General features: G+C 32.4%; 1 protein-coding gene across 1 annotated transcript in view; it reads left to right on the top strand.

Moving 5' to 3' along the window:
- Nucleotides 1–5,603, top strand: part of LOC106467886 (protein turtle homolog B-like) — a 113,979-nt gene that overhangs the window by 72,233 nt on the left and 36,143 nt on the right. The window lies entirely within an intron of this gene.

Here is a 5,603-nt window from a genome sequence, read left to right on the forward strand (position 1 = left end):
CGGAAAGAATTTATACCGAAAATTAACAAACAAGCAGATACGCAACAGTATGTTCGCCTTTAGAAGGGTTTTCGGGTCGGATCCTAGTAACGAAAGAAACAGTTCATAAGGTTTAATCATTTTAAATAATTTATATTCAGCTTAAATTGCCATACAAAGTATAAATAGTACTAACTTGTTCTATTATTTTGCTCAATTAATCTCGCTATTTAATTATTATGAAATAAAATTACAGATATTTGAACTTAGTAAATAATTATGGATATTTGTTTCTCTTTGGTATGTTAGAAGCCATTGGAATTGATTTATATTTTAATTATCAGTCTGTATGATAACGCTGAAGTGTGAGAGCACTAACTGATTGATAAAAATATTTCTTCAATGTTTCTACAGTTTTGATAGATAAATTTTATTCCAATAATATCTTCTTCATTTCTTGATTACTAATATTTGTAACTTATATTTTCAGAATATGACAGTATAGAGTAAGGGAATCACAGTATTGACATCATACTGTAATGTTTAAAGTTAGTTTGTAATATTTTAATGATATCTGATATATTTTTTATTTATACGAGTCAGAGTAGGTTATACCTTACGTTCAGTTCGGAAATGTACGAATGATAATGACATTGATATTTTAAATTTAAAACTATAATCAATTATAATAACTGTTGGATATACATATGTTATATTATTATTGTTGTTGTGTAATGTTTGGAGTGTATTTGTTTAATACACTCTACTTATACCGATCAGATTGGTATTCTAATCAGTTTAGTACACCATGGTTCTACTCATACCGACCAGATTGATGTTCAGGTCAGCATAGTTTTGCTTATACAGGTCAGATCAGCGTCCAGAACATATCAGTCAGAATAATTTTGAAATAATGATTACGTATAAAACTGTAGGATAAATAACATAGACTATTGGATTATAAATGTGAAACTAAATAAAGGTAATTTGAATGAATTGAGGCGTCAGTTGTGTAACATTTCATTATTCTCATTATTGATGTTCCATTTCGTACGGGAATTGAAAAGTCAATATTGCTGTCTTAAAGATGGCCACATTTCTTGTCCCATATCCAATCTGATCTATCACGAATATCTAAGAAAATACAAAGGAAAATGGATGGCTGTAATTGATCTAATTATTTAAATATTAATTCATATTTTAATCTTTATATTTATTGGTAAATTTAAGATAAAAAAAGTAGTTTTAAGGTGATGCTTTTACAGTTAGGAAGCTATGCTTATCTGAAAGTATAAACTGTTATCGTAAAAGTTTTAATGTGTTGTATTATCAACACATCAATGATATATCGAATTTCACTTTATTTTCTGTAAGTATGTAGGTATACAGCTAAGTAGATTACAAGCAGAAAAGTGACTCGCACAACAATAACATTTAACATTTCTACTTACAAAGAAAAACTACACGATTCTCGAAGCTCGTAGAGCTGTTTTCAACACTTTTCGGTATTTTAATTGAAGAAAAAAAGTCACTGTATTTCTAATTTTATTAGAGGTTGTATAAATATATAGAACCTTTGAACATAATCTAATAAACTTTTTATTCAATTTTGGTATAGGACCATTCTTTTCCTCACCTCATACTGATCTAAAATGATACTTATAGGTTTGCTTTGAAAGTGTTTTAATAAATATACTTGTAGTTCGTGAAGATAGAGGCTGCTAACCCTAATTCATTGCCTAGCTTCTGAGAAAATTAATTATTTAGTTTGACTTTTAAACTGGAGGTGGTTATGCGAGTATCAGTGTCATTGTAATAAACTTTGTTCACAGATAGGACACACGATCTCCTTTTGCTGGAGAAATGTAAAAGTCATGGCAAAAAATATTATATCCTAGGAAAATGTTACTTGAGGAAAACTTAATCTTCTATGCAGACTTTTGTCCATTCAGACACAGAACATATCTATTTCGTCTTTCAAATTTTAAGCAATTTCACAAATAAAACAATTTCAAAGATTGTACAAACGATTCTACGAATAGGTATTGACAGATACTATACTAACATTTAAGTAATATATATATCATTAATAATTTTTACCAAGTTTTCTTAATTGCTATAGTATAACACGTGTACTGCATTACTATTATAATTTCCATGGAAACGACAGTAGAGCTAAAATACTTTTATGAAAATATCAGAAAATTTATCTAGATTGTAATTTAAATACTATTTGGCTAAATACCCATATATATATATATATATGATCTATTAATGTTTATTGATAATCCTGATGCAAATAAACTTAATATATTCCATAAATGTATTTAATACATGACACTATTCAGTATTACAACACGTTGTAGAAAAGTACTACGTAATTATAAATCACAGACATTTATTTATTTATAAAGATACCACGAGCAGCTATAGACCACTTTTAAAACTGTTCGTTCTGTTATAACGATACCACGAGCAGCTACTGACAACTTTTAATACTGTTCATCCTACAACAAACCATACCGCAAGCAGATACAGACCACTATTAAAACTGTTCATCCTGCTATAACAATACCCCAAGCGCCTACATACCACTCTTAAAACTGTTCATCCTGCTATAACAATACCGCAAGCAGCTATAGACCACTATTAAAACTGTTCATCCTACAGCAAACGATACCGCAAGCAGCTACAGACCACTATCAAAACTGTTCATCCTGCTATGATGATACCACCAGCACCTATAGACCACTATTAAAACTGTTCATCCTACAGCAAACGATACCGCAAGCAGCTATAGACCACTATTAAAACTGTCCATCCTACAACAAACGATACCGCAAGCAGCTACAGACCACTATCAAAACTGTTCATCCTGCTATGATGATACCACCAGCAGCTATAGACCACTATTAAAATTGTTCATCCTACAACAAACGATACTGCAAGCAGCTACAGACCACTATTAAAACTGCTCATCCTACAACGAACCATACCGCAAGCAGATACAGACCACTATTAAAACTGTTCATTCTACAACAAACGATACCGCAAGTAGCTACAGACCACTATTAAAACTGTTCATCCTGCTATAACGATACCCCAAGCGCCTACATACCACTCTTAAAACTGTTCATCTTGCTACAACGATACCGCAAGCAGCTACAGACCACTATTAAAACTGTTCATCCTGCTATAACGATACCCCAAGCGCCTACATACCACTCTTAAAACTGTTCATCCTGCTATAACGATACCGCAAGCAGCTATAGACCACTATTAAAACTGTTCATCCTACAGCAAACGATACCGCAAGCAGCTACAGACCACTATTAAAACTGTTCATCCTGCTATAACGATACCACGAGCAACTTTAGACCACTATTAAAACTGTTCATCCTACAACAAACGATACCGCAAGCAGCTACAGACCACTATTAAAACTGTTCATCCTACAACAAACGATACCGCAAGCAGCTATAGACCACTATTAAAACTGTTCATCCTGCTATAACGATACCACGAGCAACTTTAGACTACTATTAAAACTGTTCATCCTGCTATAACGATACCACGAGCAACTTTAGACCACTATTGAAACTGTTCATTCTACAACAAACGATACCGCAAGCAGCTACAGACCACTATTAAAACTGTTAATCCTACAACAAACGATACCGCAAGCAGCTAGAGACCACTATTAAAACTGTTCATCCTGCTATAACGACACCACGAGCAACTTTAGACCACTATTAAAACTGTTAATCCTACAACAAACGATACCGCAAGCAGCTATAGACCACTATTAAAACTGTTCATCCTGCTATAACGATACTGCGAGCAGCTATAGACCACTTTTAAAACTGTTCATCCTGCTATAACGATACCACAAGCAGCTACAGGCCACTATTAAAACTGTTCATCCTGCTATGATGATACCACGAGCAGCTACAGACCACTATTAAAACTGTTCATCCTACAACAAACGATACCGCAAGCAGCTAGAGACTACTATTAAAACTGTTCATCCTGCTGTTGCGAGAAATACACTTTGCTTCATATAGGCTGTGTTAATGATTCATATTTTTCCAGTTGTTTACCACATTTCAGATGATCTTGCAAAGGTGTACTATGTAATAGCACTTTAGAAATACAAACATATGAATGTTAGATATTGTACTATTCTTTTTATGTGAGCTTTGTTTATTATTTGAATTAAATAATTAAAAAATAATGTTAATGAGGATGGAAAAGTGAGTAAAATACTATACCATAATTACCGTGAAACAATGCCACATAATCACCGCCATCCTATTAAAAGTTTGAATTAAACGTTCGTAACTTTATTAAACGTAGCACATTCGTTTTTATCTAATGTCGTGGGTTAGCTCCGAGGTATACCTCTAGATTTAGGGGATGATGAGTCTGGTTCGAATCCGTACGATACCACAAACTATTCTCTGCAATAAAAGTGGTGGATGAGTTATAAGTGTAACAGTTAATCCCTTAATTTAGATGGTGAATCTTAGGGTTCTGTTGACTGACTGCATTTTCTCTGGTAAATAGTTCAAAATTAGGGAAGAGACAGATAACCTTATTCGGCCTGTTGTAAATCCAAATCCAAATATTAATTCAAGATTCAGTAGTAATAATGTTTTCGATTATCTTTATAATTAGCGATTCAAAGTATTTCTCGTTTCCAAGACTGTGCTTTTTCCTAATTTAGACAGCAACGGTGTTTTAGTTTCGATATTGTACATATTAACACACAGCACAGAATTAAATCAAATAGTATAGATAAAGAAATAGACTTATAGGAAAGCATGTCAGATGTATTCTTTTCCTATCTATTTTCAGTCTTTCGAACAACAGATGTATTGTTTCCTATCTATTTTCAGTCTTTCGAACAACAGATGTATTGTTTTCCTATCTATTTTCAGTCTTTCGAACAACAGATGTATTGTTTTCACTTCTATTTTCAGTCTTTCGAACAACAGATGTATTGTTTTCCTATCTATTTTCAGTCTTTCGAACAACAGATGTATTGTTTTCCTATCTATTTTCAGTCTTTCGAACAACAGATGTATTGTTTTCACTTCTATACTCGTCACCCTTTATAATGCATTTAAAATTAGAAAATATGTTCTTAGTGTCTGATTTCCTTATTAAGAGCTCAGAGTGCCTTTTTCTATCCGTACTTTTTATATTAGAATCCATTACATCAAAATGACATAAATAAAGCTTACACTTGTCAAATCCACCTTTTGTGCACAGTAGATACCAACTGGATTAGTAAACCTTCTTTCAAGCAATGGAAAAGCGTAGGAATAATAAAAACAACTAATTCTTTGTAAACTTCGAAATGTTTTCAACCAGCAACACTAGGCACATCTAATAATAAAAACAACTAATTCTTTGTAAACTTCGAAATATTTTCAACCAGCAACACTAGGCACATCTAAATGAAACAAACAACTAATTCTTTGTAAACTTCGAAATGTTTTCAACCAGCAACACTAGGCACATCTAATAATAAAAACAACTAATTCTTTGTAAACTTCGAAATGTTTTCAACCAGCAACACTAGGCACATCTAATAATAAAAACAACTAATTCTTTGTAAA

Source organism: Limulus polyphemus, unplaced genomic scaffold, assembly GCF_000517525.1.
Source record: "Limulus polyphemus unplaced genomic scaffold, Limulus_polyphemus-2.1.2 Scaffold2779, whole genome shotgun sequence".
NCBI classification, from domain to species: Eukaryota; Metazoa; Arthropoda; class Merostomata; order Xiphosura; family Limulidae; genus Limulus; species Limulus polyphemus.